Genomic DNA, 7965 nt, shown 5'->3' with positions numbered 1-7965 from the left:
GCCCTCCTTCGGTGATCCCGAAGATTCTGTTTCGCTGATTTTTTAAAACATTTTCTGGATTTTTTTGGGCTTTGGAAAATTGGGTAAAAGCCCCTGCAAAGTAGACATCAGCAGACAGAAACTGGCACTGGGTGCACTGAGTTAGTAGGTTAGTACAAATATGTGTAAAATGATATAGAAGTGTAGCAAAACATATAACAATGTCACCCAAAAGATCATGGAACAAGCCGAAATTATAGATATGTTTGGGACGTATCAGCCGCCGATGCCAGCAACGGCTGCCTTGGTGATGCAGCACCGCCCGACCCACCCCAGAGCACCACCAGCCCTTGGACCACACCCTACTACGTCGTACCTTGTTGTCCAGCCCTGCTGTTACCCTGTACTGCCCCTCTGGCATCTCCAAGAGGTGTCACTGCTACCTCTCAAACAACAGCGCCAGAAATTGGCACGTTGACGGAGACTTGGCTTGCGTTGGTTTTTCCTTAAAGAGGAAAGGGTGATGTAGCACAGGAGCAGTAAGTATTTCCCTCAGTTTGAGAACCAAGGTATCAATCGAGTAGGAGAATCTCGTCAAGTCCAGAGTACCTGCGCAAACACAAAAGAGCTTGTACCCAATGCTATAAAGGGGTTGTCAATCCCTTCAAGATTGATTGCAATGTGAAATCTGAAGGCGGAAAGTGCAAAGAAGTAAAAGTGTAAGGCTGAAAATATTATGTGAAGTAGACCTGGGGGGCCATAGTGTTCACTAGAGGCTTCTCTCAAAATAACAAATATGACGGTGGATGAACAAATTACTTTCGAGCAATTGATAGTACCGCGCAAAGTCATGACGATATCTAAGGCAATGATCATACATATAGGCATCACGTCCGAGACAAGTAGACCGATACTTTCCGCATCTACTACTATTACTCCACACATCGACCGCTATCCAGCATGCATCTAGTGTTTTGAGTTCATGACGAATAGAGTAACGCTTTAAGCAAGATGACATGATGTAGAGGGATAAACTCAAACCAATGATGAAAACCCCATCTTTTTACCCTTGATGGCAACAACATGATGCGTGCCTCGCTACCCCTTCTGACACTGGGTGAGGTCACCGCACGGTATGAACCAAAAACCAAGCACTTCTCCCATTGCAATAATCATAGATCAAGTTGGCCAAACGAAACCCACAACTCGAAGAGAATTACAAGGATATGAAATCATGCATAAGAGAGATCAGAAGAAACTCAAATAAGATTCATAGATAATCTGATCATAAATCCACAATTCATCGGATCTGGACAAGCACACCGCAAAGAAGATTACATTGGATAGATATCCATGAAGATCATGGAGAACTTTGTATTTAAGATCCAAGAGAGAGAAAAAGCCATCTAGCTACTTGCTATGGACCCGAAGGTCTATGGTGAACTACTCATGCATCATCGGAGAGGTCATGGTGTTGATGAAGAAGCCCTCCGTATCCGAATCTCCCCTCCGGTAGGGCACCAGAACGTGCCCCAGATGGGAACTTGCGGAGACAGAAGCTTGCGGTGGCGGAAAAGTATTTTCGTCGATATCCTCATTTTTTCTGGGATTTTAGGGAATTTATAGGCGAAGGAGCTAGGGCAGGGGTGGCCCAGGGAGACCACAAGCCTGCTAGGCGCGGGCCCCCTGGCCGCGCCTAGGGGGCTTGTGGGGTCCCATGCTGGCCCCTACCTTGGTTCTCAAGCTTGACGCGTATCTTCTGTTCCAGAAAATATCTTTTCAGAAGTTTTATTCCGTTTGGACACCGTTCAAAATCCTCCTCTGAAAAGGGTCAAAAACACGGGAAAAATAGGAACTGGCACTTGGCACTGAGTTAATAAGTTAGTCCCCAAAAAGATATAAAAGGCATACAAAACATCGAAAGTTTGACAAGATAATAGCATGAAACCATCAAAAATTATAGATACGTTGGAGACGTATCAAGCATCCCCAAGCTTAACTCCTGCTCGTCCTCGAGTAGGGAAGTGATAAAGACTGAATTTTTGATGTGGAATGCTACCTAGCATAGTTGTCCTTTGTAACTTATTTCATGTGAAATGAATGTTCAGATTCGTAAGATTCAAAACAATAGTTTGCTATTGACATGAAAACAATAATACTTCAAGCAAACTAGCAAGGTAATCATGAACTTTCGAAATAACAAGGCCAAAGAAAGTTATCCCTACAAAATCATATAATCTAGCTATGCTCCATCATCCCCACACAACTAATTTAAATCATGCACAACCCAGGTATTGGCCAAGTAATTGTTTTCGCATTCTTACTTTCTCAAACCTTTTTCAACTATCACGCAATACATGAGCGTGAGCCATGGATATAACACTATAGGTGGAATAGAGTGTGGTGGTGGTTGTGAGACAAAAAAAGGAGGAGATGGTCACATTGACTCGGCGTATCAAAGGGTTACGTAGATGCCCATTAATAGATATCAATGTGAATGAGTAGGGATTGCCATACAAAGGATGCACGAGAGCTATAAGTATGTGAAAGCTCAAAAGGAGAACTAGTGGGTGTGCATCCAACTTGCTTGCTCACGAAGACCTAGGGCAATTTTGGGGAAGCACATCATTGGAATATACAAGCCAAGTTATATAATAAAGATTCCCACTAGTATATGGTGGTGACAAAACGAGAGGCTCTCAATCATGAAGAACATGGTGCTATTATGAAGCACAAGTGTGGAAAAAGATAGTAGCATTGTCCCTTCTCTCTTTTTATCTTTTTTTATTCGGGCTCTTTGGCCTCTTTTTTCTCTCTTCTATTTTTTTATTTGGGCTCTTTGGCCTCTTTTTTTATTTCCTCACATGGGACAATGCTCCAATAATGATGATCATCACACTTTAATTTACTCATAGCTCAAAGCTTAGAACGATGATGACTCTATAGGAAATGCCTCCGGCACTGTACCGGGATGTGCAACGATGTAGCTTGGCGTATGACGTTGAAACATCTTGCTAGCTATCTTACGATCATGCAATGGCAATATGAGAGTAACGACACAAGTCATGAGACGGAACAGTGGGAGTTACATGGCAATATATCTCGAAATGGCTATGAAAATGCCATAGTAGGTAGGTATGGTGGCTGTTTTGAGGAAGGCATATGGTGGGTTTGTGCACCGGCGAAAGTTGCGCGACACTAGAGAGGCTAGCAATGGTGGAAGGTGAAATTGCAACTATACCATGTACTCACATTAGTCATGAAGAACTCACATACTTATTGCGAAAGTTTTTATTAGTAATCGAAACAAAGTGCTAAATGCATACTCCTAGGGGAAGGGTTGGTAGGTGTTAACCATCGCGCGATCCCGACCTCAACACAAAGGATGACAATCAATAGATCAATTATGCTCCGACTTCCTAACATAGCAGTTCACTATACGTGCATGTTACGGGAATCACTAACTTCAAAACAAGTATTTCTAGATTCACAACACCCTACTAACATAACTCTTAATATTATCAAATCCACATCTCAAAACTAATTGAGAGGAATCAAACTTCTCTTTCTACTCAATGCACATGAAGGTGGAAGTTTTTGTATCCTATTTGGGTACGTATGACCTTTGGGACTACTTTCATAGCACAAACCAACTACCTAGTCACGCACCGCCGTGTTCTAAAATATCTAAGTGAAGCACATAGAGCAAAATAATCTAGGCTCAAAAGATATAAGTGAAGCACAATGAGCATTCTAGCAAATTCACGATGAGTGCATGTTTCTCTCAAAAGGTGTGCAGCAAGGATGATTGTGACACAACAAAAAGAAAAGACTCCTACGATACAACACGCTCCAAGAAAAACACATATCATGTGGTGAATAAAAATATAGCTCCAAGTAATGTTACCGATGGATTGAAGATGAAAGAGGGGATGCCTTCCCGGGGCATCCCCAAGCTTAGGCTTTTTGGTGTCCTTGAATTTTGCTTGGGATGCCTTGGGCATCCCCAAGCTTGAGCTCTTTCCACTCTTTATCCATTGGTCCATGAGAACATCACCCAAAACTTGAAAACTTCACAACACAAAACTCAAACAGAAACTCGTGATATCATTAGCACAAGAAAACAAACTACCACCTCTTTAGGTACTGTAGCAATCTTGATTTCCAATTATATTGGTGTTAGATTACTATATTATCACTTTTCCATGGCTAGTACCCCCCGATACTATCCATAGTTTCATCAAAACAAGCAACCAACTCAACAAAAACAGAATCTGTCAAAAACAGACCAGTCTGTAGCAATCTGTATGCTTCGTATACTTCTGGTACCTCAAAAATTCTGAAAACTTACGACTGCCTGGGCAAAAGCCATATCAACCAGAAGAAAAACAAATCAACTCAAAATATCTTTCTGAATAAAAATGAAAAATAATCTCATGAGCGAAAAGTTTCTGTCTTTTCCAGCAGGATCAAACAACCATCACCAAGACTAGTCATAAAGGTTTTGCTTGGCTCAAACACAAAAATAAACACAAAAGACACTATCATAACAGAATTATGATGGTGTGGACACAACAAAATAGAAAGAAAAGATAAATTCATTGGGTTGCCTCCCGACAAGCGCTATTGTTTAACGCCTTTATCTAGGCATTGATAATTCAATGATGCTCACATAAAAGACAAGAATTGAAGCACAACGAGAGCATCATAAAGCATGTGAAAATCACATCTAAGTCTAACATACTTCCTATGCATAGGCATTTTATAGGAAAACAGATTTTCAGGACAACCAATAGTTACCATATGCAAGGAAGAAGAAAGAGACAATATCAATCTCAACATAACGAGAGGTGATTTGGTAACATGAAAGTTTCTACCACAATATTTTCCTCTCTCATAACAATTACATGTGGGATCATAATGAAATTCAACAATATAGCTATCACATAGGATATTCTTTTCATGATCCACATGCATTCAAAGTTGATGCTCTTCAAAAATAGTGGGATTATCATCAACTAAAGTCATGACTTCTCCAAACCCACTTTCAATATTATTGCAAATATCATATTCATCATGAGGCTTAAACAAATTTTTAGGATCATAAGAAAAATCATTACCCCAATCATGATCATTGCAACAAGTAGTGGACATAGCAAAACAAGCATTCTCAAGCTTAGGGTTTTGCATATTTTTAGCATGATTGACACTAATAGGATTTATAGTGAAACCATTGCAATCATGCTTTTCATTCAAGGAGCCCTCGTGAATCACTTTAAGAATTTCTTCATCACGATTTTCAGATTCACGCATCTCAAGCAAAACTCCAAAGAGAAAGTCAAGTGCACTCAACTCACTAGCAATTGGTTCAACATAATTGGATCTCTTAAAGAGATTAGCAAGTGGATGAGGATCCATATCAATAGATTTTCAGCAAGCGAAGATGCAAGCATACTGAAGGCACATAGCACACAAACAAAGGAAAGGCAAGCGAAAGAAAGTGCGAACGAAAAAGGAAAATATTTTTGTCAATTTTTGTTTTTCAGAAGTGGGGGAGAGGAAAACGAGAGGCAAAAAAGTAAATCCAAGAGATGAGTTTGCGACACTTACTTGGATGAGTTCTTGACTTGATCCTCCCCGTCAACGGCGCCAGAAATCCTTCTGCTACTTCTCAAACAACAGCGCCAAAAATTGGCACGTTGACGGAGACTTGGCTTGCGTTGGTTTTTCCCTTGAAGAGGAAAGGGTGATGCAGCACAGGAGCAGTAAGTATTTCTCTCAGTTTGAGAACCAATGTATCAATCCAGTAGGAGAATCTCGTCAAGTCCAGAGTACTTGGATAAGCTTCACTTGATGCTCCCTGGCAACGGCGCCGGAAATCCTTCTTGCTACCTCTTGAGCTTGCGTTGGTTTTCCCTTGAAGAGGAAAGGGTGATGCAGCACAGTAGCAGTAAGTATTTCCCTCAGTTTTGAGAACCAAGGTATCAATCCAGTACGAGAATCAAGCAAGTGTCCAGAGTACCTGTGCAAACACAAACAAGCTTGCACCCAACGCTATAAAGGGGTTGTCAATCCCTTCAAGATTGATTGCCAAGTGAGATCTCAAGGCGGAAAGTGCAACGAAGTAAAAGTGTAAGGCTCAAAATATGGTGTGGAGTAGACCCGGGGGCCATAGTGTTCACTAGAGGCTTCTCTCAAAATAGAAAATATTACGGTGGGTGAACAAATTATTGTCGAGCAATTGATAGAACCGCACAAAGTCATGACGATATCTAAGGCAATGATCATACATATAGGCATCACGTCCGAGACAAGTAGACCGATACTTTCCGCATCTACTACTATTACTCCACACATCGACCGCTATCCAGCATGCATCTAGTGTTTTGAGTTCATGATGAACAGAGTAACGCTTTAAGCAAGATGACATGATGTAGAGGGATAAACTCATACCAATGATGAAAACCCCATCTTTTTACCCTTGCTGGAAACAACATGATGCGTGCCTCGCTACCCCTTCTGTCACTGGGTGAGGTCACCGCACGGTATGAACCAAAAACCAAGCACTTCTCACATTGCAAGAATCATAGATCAAGTTGGCCAAACAAAACCCACAACTCGAAGAGAATTACAAGGATATGAAATCATGCATAAGAGAGATCAGAAGAAACTCAAATAAGATTCATAGATAATCTGATCATAAATCCACAATTCATTGGATCTCGACAAACACCCCGCAAAGAAGATTACATCGGATAGATCTCCATGAAGATCATGGAGAACTTTGTATCGAAGATCCAAGAGAGAGAAGAAGCCATCTAGCTACTAGCTATGGACGCGAAGGTCTATGGTGAACTACTCACGCATCATCGGAGAGGTCATGGTGTTTATGAAGAAGCCCTCCGTATCGAAATCTTCCCTCCGGCAGGGCACTAGAACGTGCCCCATATGGGATCTTGCGAAGACAGAAGCTTGCGGCGGCGGAAAAGTATTTTCGTGGATCTCCTGATTTTTTCTGGGATTTTAGGGAATTTATAGGCGAAGGAGCTAGTGCAGGGGAGGCCTAGGGATCCCACAAGCCTGCTAGGCGCGGCCCCCCTGGCCGTGCCTACGGGGCTTATGGGGTCCCCTGCTGGCCCCTGCCTTGGTTCTCAAGCTTGACGCATATCTTCTGTTCCGAAAAAAAAATCTTTTCTGAAGTTTATTCCGTTTGGACACCGTTTAAAATCCTCCTATGAAAAGGGTCAAAAACACGGAAAAAACAGGAACTGGCACTTGGCACTGAGTTAATAAGTTAGTCCCAAAAAAGATATAAAAGGCATACAAAACATCCAAAGTTTGACAAGATAATAGCATGAAACCATCAAAAATTGTAGATACGTTGGAGCGTATCAGTCGCCTCCGTTATTATCCATAACAACCATCGGACCGACACTCCACGACTGTAAATAGAGCCCCCCGAAACCACATTGCAGACCACGAGCCCCATGAAGCCATAGCCACCCTTCTTGGCTCAAATTTGGCCAGTAGCTATTGTGTTCCCCGTCTCCGGCAAGCTTCGGCCGCCCCACCTTCGACCTAAATTCGCGTCCAGTCGTGCCTGTCCGACACCGTTTCCCCTGGAATGGAACTGCGTGGGCATGGCGAAGCGTTTCCCCCTCTGTGCGTAGCTCCAGGTAGATCATGAACGGAGCCCCTTGCTGGCCTGCACCATCGTCCGCTGGCTTCGTAGTCGGCGGAGCTTCCGAGCTCCCCGGAGGCAATGCCGCCCCTTCCCTAAGTCGCCTTGAGCCCCTGAGCGTGCCAGTGCCCTCAATTCCCTGATTGGTGGCCCCAGTCGCCGGTGGGAACCACAGGAGCCACGCCTTCCCTTGGGCCACAGGAGGAAGACGACAGGCTTGACCGTAGTCAAACCTTCCTGTGGGCCCTCGTCGCAATTGTCAGGACCAAGCTGCCGCCCGCATGAGTAGAGACGCATTCCATAGA

This window comes from Hordeum vulgare, chromosome 2H, assembly GCF_904849725.1.
Source record: "Hordeum vulgare subsp. vulgare chromosome 2H, MorexV3_pseudomolecules_assembly, whole genome shotgun sequence".
NCBI classification, from domain to species: Eukaryota; Viridiplantae; Streptophyta; class Magnoliopsida; order Poales; family Poaceae; genus Hordeum; species Hordeum vulgare.
This window is presented reverse-complemented; position numbering follows the sequence as displayed.